The sequence below is a fragment of the Pan troglodytes genome, chromosome 15 (assembly GCF_028858775.2).
Source record: "Pan troglodytes isolate AG18354 chromosome 15, NHGRI_mPanTro3-v2.0_pri, whole genome shotgun sequence".
In the NCBI taxonomy this organism is placed as follows: Eukaryota; Metazoa; Chordata; class Mammalia; order Primates; family Hominidae; genus Pan; species Pan troglodytes.
Genome location: NC_072413.2, coordinates 94,608,722 through 94,616,439, shown reverse-complemented (window position 1 = coordinate 94,616,439; position 7,718 = coordinate 94,608,722).

The following is a 7,718-nucleotide window of genomic DNA, read 5'->3' as shown; positions in this document are numbered from 1 at the left end:
CCTGTAATCCCAAAACTTTGGGAGGCTGAGGTGGGCAGATCACAAGGTCAGGAGATCGAGACCATCCTGGCTAACACAGTGAAACCCCGTCTCTACTAAAAATACAAAAAAATTAGCCAGGCGTGGTGGCGGGCACCTATAGTCCCAGCTACTTGGGAGGCTGAGGCAGGAGAATGGCGTGAACCCAGGAGGCGGAGCTTGCAGTGAACCGAGATCGTGCCACTGCACTCCAGCCTGGGTGACAGAGCGAGACTCCATCTCAAAAAAAAAAGAAAGAAAGAAAGAAAACAAGAAGTTTGGGTCCCTAAAGTAAAGAACCCAACGAATTGAACAGAAGATGTAAAGAAATGATACAAGACTATTTCTCTTAAATGTACAACTTTTTCAAAAGATCAAAAATATACGCATACAGCGTTCCAGAAAATCTTAATGGAGAGCCATGAACACTGAAACATTGCCTGGTTAAACTATAGGACATCAAGGATAAAAATGAGTTCTTTGGAGGTCAAGACAGAAACAGCAAATCAATCACAAAGAGAAAAAGCTAACTGGCTAAAGACCTCTGCAGCCACATTCAATGCCGGGCAGCTCCAGAGTAATAGCTGCAGGGTTCTAGAGTGACAAGGTGTGACCAGGAGATTATAACCCAAAAAGATGCTATTGGAATATAATGGTAACAGGAGATGTTCTCAAACATGAAAAACCCCGGGAATATAGCACCCATGAAAAAATGACTCTCATCAAATTCATCCAGTTCCCATAAAGACCCATGAAAGAAAGAAGTATGGTGAAAGCACAGGTGGCAGGGATTTGGTCCATTTAAATATAGAGCTAAAATTCAACAGCCATGGAATGATGGTTTTAGAAGAGTCTTAGTGCTATACAATACTCAGCACTGGGGAGTGGGGCTTGGAGGAAGGAGCAGCAAGTCTGGCTGATAGCAGCACAAATGGAAACACAGAAAGACTTGCAGTTAAGCTGGACAGATGAGACATATGCCTTCACTCTGGGTTTAGGAAGCCCACCCAAGGGATGGTAACAGAACGAAAGAGCTATCAAACCACAAGGACAAAGAACACATGAAAGATGAACCAGGAGATGGGAGATGTCGACAAAATTCTGAAAGATGGACAGTTGATAGATCAGTGGTAATTGACTCAGCAGACCAGAGAGCTAAAACTTAATTGATTTCAAGGGGTGGGTAGGAAGATGGGCAATAAGAAGCAAGCCTGTCTCCCACCCTCCATATCACTCCAAAAAGGCTGAGGAGCTAGAAGAATCAAAGACATCTGAAGGTTGGAGAGTGGGGTGGGGCTGAAGACAGGAGGATTAGTGGAAAGTTGGCAAAAGAAGCAGCCGGATCACCAAATAGCACAACCAACTGTCTCAGTTTGCCTGGGACTTTGGGGAGATTGAGAGGATACAGGACTTTGGGTACTAAAACTAGGACAGCCCCAGGCAAACCAGATTAGTAGATAATCTTACCACCAGGTTTCCTCCCTGACCCCAACCTGGGGCACCTACAAAATTGCCCCTTCCACCCCAGTAGAAAACTAGAAAAAGCTTATTTTGTGATGAAAATGAACTAGATTGTATATTCAACAACCCCAGGCCCAGTGAAGACCCTGCTGAAAATAGAGGTGTTAAGAGAAAGCTGGAAGTGTGAACATGGGGGAAGCCTCAGGTCCCTTTCCTCACTTGATTCAGAATCTTGGCAGCCAGGTTTATATCTCACAATCTCCTACACACACTCCCACTTCTACAGATTTGGAGAGTGTCCTTTGAGGAACTAGTCCGAGAGAAAGGATCTACAGATACAGATAATTGAGGGACCCTCCCCACAAGAGAATGACCAGATTGCCACCAAACCATCCCATAATGAGAAACATTAGTCCACAAGCCCAGCCCTCAGACCCAGCGTTTCTGCTCAGCTTTTTAGTGCCTCACTCTTAAATATCTTTAGGGCAGCCAAGGATCGCCAGATGTGATCATCAGATTGGAGAAAAGCCTTTCACAGAAAAGTAGAAGACTGAAGAAAAAAACGTGGAAGGAAACAGCAACAGAAATAATAAAAGGTACTGCATTTGTTAAACAAAAATGGATGCTAGTGAAACAACAACATAAGGAACAACCAGAGAGTAAGAAAGGGACTAACAAGTTAAAAGTATGACTAAAAAAATTTAAACTCAATAGATGGTTAAGAAGGCAAAGTTGAGGAAATCTCAAAAACAGAACCAGGCAAGGCAAAGAGATACATTCACAGCACAAATTCAGCCGCCAAAATTCAGCCACAAAATTTTCTTCTTTGTCATTTTGTGTGTTTTCCAAATTTTCCACCATGGACCCATATTAATTTTATAGTTAGAAGAAAAAAGTATATAAAGATGTCACTGTTAAAAGCCCATGACCACACAATGGGCAGCATGCTGGGGGCTCGGGAGTGAGGGCTGGGGTGGGCTGGGGAGGGAGGCTGCCAGCAGGGCCCCCATTTCCCATGGGGACGCAAATTCATGGGCAGCAGGGGCTTTGGGGACTCACTTGGCAGGGGGAGGGAGTTTCCAGAGTCCTCCCAGGACAGACTTTCAGAAGCTCAGGGCCTGAGGGGGACTGAGCCTATGGGAGGCTGGAGATGGGGGCAGCCAGTTGGGCAGGGGCTGCAAAGTGAGGAAGAGTCTGGATTTAGATGAGATGGGCCATTTTTCTCCAGGTCCACAGAAGACCAAACAGAAGGAGTGCCACACGAATGACTGGGAGCTGCCAACCAGGACGACTTGCTGGGGTCTTTCATGCAGCTGAGGAGCGTGGTCACAGCTCCCACCTCTCAAGAAGACTTCAGTTCAGGCTTTCATCCAGCAAGGCTCAAGCAAACGCCTTCTCTGTGCCAGGCTCTCACTAGCACTGGACATACAGCAATGAATCAGGCCTCACCAGGCCCCAAAGCAGAGGGCTGGGCCAGACCCACTCTGAGCCTCCCAAACTCTACACCTCAGGGGTGGTGGGGGACTCAGGAAGGGAGAGGAGAGGCCCAGCTCTTCTGAGAGCTCTCTTGAGGTGAGAAAGATTTTCGAAAGAGAACAAAGGCAGAGAACTGTGGTGATTATGGTCATGATAAGTCCATGAAGAAGAAGATGACAATGGTGAGGAGAGGCCCTCATGCTTGCTGAGACCGCTACAGGCCTGTCATCCTCTCCTCAGCTCTCCCAGCAGCTCCACAGGGCACACATGCCCACCTCCGTGGCCACAGTGAGGACACTGAGGCTCAGAAGTAGAGGCGTCTCCCCCAGGAGGCCAAGCTGCTGAGCGGCAAAGCCCAGCTCCAGCCCCAGCCCAGCCCCACTCCACGTTCTGGGCTCTAAGCTTCCCCCAGCCACACTGAGCTAGAGCACGGGATGATTTACTCACATGGCGATGGACACAGGGGGGCAGGAAAGGCCTGAAATGGTCTGAAAGTGTATGCCCACCATCCACCACCAAAATTCAGTGTTGAATCCTAACCCCCAAGGCGATGGTATGACTCCCACCTTTGGAGAGTGATTAGGTCATGAGGATGGGGCCCTTATCCATGGGATTAGTGCCTTTATAAAAGAGGCCCCAGAAAGGTCTCCAGCCCTCATTTCGCCATATGATGACACAGCAGGAGGTGGCCTTCTATGAATCAGCAAGTGGGCCCTCACCCAAAGCAGAACTTGCTGACTCCTTGATCTTGGGCCTCCCAGCCTCCAGAACCATGATAAATAAATGTCTGAGTTTATTATAAGCTCCCCAGTCTATGATGTTTTGTTATCGCAGCCACGCAGACTAAGACAGGGTCAGTCTAGGAACACACATCTGCTCATTCCAACTCTCCACTGCCCAGTGGCCGAGTGTCCTACCCAGACCTCACCATTCCCAGGCTCGGAGCACCACAGCCTTGGCAGGTCAGTCTGGAGCCCACCCGTCAGTCCCCAGCATCTCCAGGACAACCAAAGCAAGAATTGAAGAGACAGCACTGCCCCGATTTGGGGCTATTGACTCGATTTCTGCCAGGCCCCACTAAGGAATGTAAAACTTTCCACCTGCCTTGAGCAATCTGCCAGGTGGAAAAGAAGTCACAGGGACAAGTGCACATCTTTCTAGCAGAATCCAAATGTGCCCTTGATAAGTCCTGTATTAGTCCATTTTCATACTGCTATGAAGAAATACCCAAGACTGGGTAATTTATTAAAAAAAAGAGGTTTAATGGACTCACAGTTCCACATGGCTGGGGAGGCCTCACAATCATGGTGGAAGGCGACAGAAGAGAGAAGGCATGTCTTATATGGCTGCAGACAAGAGCGTGTGCAGGGGAACTGCCCTTTACAAAACCACCAGATCTCGTGAGACTCATTCACTATTATGAGAACAGCACAGGAAAAACCTGCCCCCATGATTTGATTACCTCCCACCAGGTCCCTCCCATGACATGTGGGGATTATGGGAGCTACAATTCAAAATGAGATTTGAGTGAGGACACCAACCATATCAGGTCCCCATTCTTTTTTGACATGGGCTGGAATGAGAGTGACCAGTGGGTCCCATCACAATTAATAGACAATCACTGCAGACCAACTGTGCCTCATCTTTCGGGTATGCAGATGTATACAAGTGACGCAGTCATCAAGTCCCTGGATGAGGCTCACCCTTGTCCAAACCCAGGTGGGCCAGATCCAGTGCCAGCCCCATCTCCTGCCCACACACCCTTGGGACCTGACCCCCCATATACCCCCCAAGCAGCTGCACTCTTTCACCTCCAGACTTTGCTCCTGCAGTTTCTCTGCCCAGAACCTCTTTCTCACCTCCTTCGATGTGGCTGCCTTCTACCCAGACTTTGAAACCAGTTCAGATGTTGCTGAGGCTCAGAGAGGTAGACTAATCTTGACTACCATGCCAAAGTCCATTGAGTCTGATTCACACAGCTGCCTCCTCCTCTGAGAAGCCTTCCTGGATGCCCACAGAGGGTTGGGGTCCCTGATCTCAGCCCCTGAGCATCCACTAATCACACTATAGGGTCTGTGTGTCTCCTGGACCAGACCAGCTCCACATAGGCAGTGATGGTTCTTGTTTCCTGCTGGATTCCCAGAGCTGTCTGTCCTCCTCATTGGTATCACCGCTATGGAAACACTTGGACCTTAAGATCTTCCTCCACCTTACGCTACTGGCTCCAGCCGGGGAAGCAGAACGCATTCCCAAGGAGACCACATCCACATGGGAATCTGACTGCAGGGCAGAGTTGGGAGATGGCTGACCCCACCCTGACTAGGAGCCCCACACGTCCCTGCCCACCACAGTGCCCTCTTCCATGGCACCGTTCTTCTAGAATAAACACCCAAGAAGAAAGAGTCTACTAAGTCACTAGAGCAGAGGGGCTGGCCAAAACACTTCCTCACTGACAAGGCAGCTGAGAGGTTCACGGGGTCCAGGGCCTGCAGAGGAAGAGAAGGATCTAAATGGGCAGAAAGAGGGGGTGGGCCTCCTAGAGGAGCTGGACTTCACCCATAGGTGTCAACTTGCCATCAGGGTGGCCACAAATAAAAGAGCTGGCTTCTTGAAGCCTCAGTTTCTCTCATAAGAAAGGCATCCTATGTGCAGGTGGCCATGCGTACAGTAAGAGCATGGGAAATGGCGCTCCTCTCCCCCAGCCCTCTCCCTCCCCTTCTCTCTCCTTCCTGAAGGCACCTTTATCTATGAGTCTCCTTCACCAACAGCTCCATGCAGTCAGCTGGGGCGGCTGGTCAGGGGCTGGAGAGGTCATTTCCCAGGCAACGCACTCTCATGCTGGCTTCGGCTGTGGTCAGAGACCTGCCTTCCTTTCCACACAGCCTGCTCGAGATTTCTCCTGGCAGGGGTCTGGGTTCCAGGAGTGCATCTCCCAAGACAGCCAGGAGGAAGTCATGTCACCTCTCATGATCTCACCTCAGGAGTGTCTTTTTCACCACAGTCACAAGCCCACCCACAATGAGGGGAGGGGACACAGAGCCCCCTCCATGGGAGGAGTGTCAGCATCACATTGTAAGAAGAGAATACAAATGTGGTCAGTTTTGGAAAATACAAGCTGCCCCACCCACTCCAGAATGAGTTTGGATTTTATTGTATACGTGTCAGTAGGATGGCAACAAGACTGGGTTTACATTTGAGAAGTGGCTGGGTGGAGGGTGGATTAGAAGGGAGCTGAGTGGAATCCTTCCAGTTAGGAGGCACTAGCCCTAGTCCAGCTAAGGGGTGATGTGGATTTGCGCCCTGGGCAGCAGTGGAGATGGGGTGGGCACCAGGACCTGCACACTTTGTGGCTCACTAGTACAATGCCCAGACTCAGACATGTCAGCAAGGCCATGCAGGCGGGACATGCTTGGGGGTCTAGACTTTATCCTGGGGCAGTGGGGACCTGCTGAGGGATTCTAAGCAAGAAAGTAATCTGATCAAACTGTGTCTTAAGGAAAACTCTCAAAGAAGGCTGAATCTAGGACAAGACTCGCAATCTGACCTTTGTAGTAATGGCCCAGAGAAACAGGTGTTGCTCTGCCTCAGCAAGCCCAGTAAGTTCACCAAAAACCAATATCCCCCAACCTCCTGCCTCTTGTTTCAAGCCTTAAGCCATGGGGTGTTTCTCTTTGAATTCACACAGCTTTTGGAGTCGGCCTCTCTGGGGCCTATATATTGTTTCCACCCACCCAGCACCCAATTCCCTCTGTGTATCAGTCAGCTTCTGCTAGAGGCTGCAGTAACAAATGATCCCCAGATCTCAGTGATTTCCAGTGGCAAACATTTGTCTCTTGCACTCAGTTCACACAGACTTCAGGTTAGCTGCAGCTCTGTTCCATGTGGCTTCTTCGCAGTTGGGTCCAGGCTGAAGGAGCAGTCTATTTCGGACAGCCCCTTCTAGAGGGAGAAGGAAAAGAGGAAGAGAGCTGGTGGAAATCTGTAATATTAAAGCTTCCGTTCAGACATGGTGCATATCACATCTGCTCACACGCCGTGAGCCACAGCAAGTCACATGCCACGTTCAAGGTTAGTGGAGAGGGGAGGTAGACTCCTCCCACAGGAGGCACTGCAAGGCATGAGGTATGGGAGGAGATGTATGGTCTTCTTACAGAAAAGGAGACTGAAGAGTTGAGAGCAAGAATACAATCTACACCCACTTCACCTGGTGACCCCTTTGCCATAGTTATTGGTTCAAGGACGGGCATGTGACCCAAGCCAGGCCAATTGAGTCAATGAGATTCATTGCTAAGCCTTTCATCTGGGCTGAAGGGAAAGAGAAGCATTCATTTCCGTTGTTGCTTCTGAGAAGGTGGCTGTGAGCCTGAAGCTTCAAGCAGTGGTCTTGGCACCACAGGCAACAGAGCCCTCCCAGAGACAGCAAGAACAAGACCAGACCCCAAGAATGTCACTTGGGGTCCTGCAGCCAGATGTGGTGGAAGCCAGCTACCCCTGGCCTATTTGATTATAAGAATCTGCTCAAGCCATTTGCATTGGGTTTCTGACACTTGCTACTCAGAGTCTGATTCAATACCACAATTGAAACAGATCCACTCTTTGGCTATCACAGCCTGACTTCCCTGAGGGTGCGTTCTGCCTTCTCAACTAGACAGTCACACCTTCAGGATAGAAACCTATAGCACCAATTTTTAATGACCCTGAGTATCTTAACACACATTTTGGAAGAGAAGCACATATTTTGCATCTACTATGAGCCCGGCATT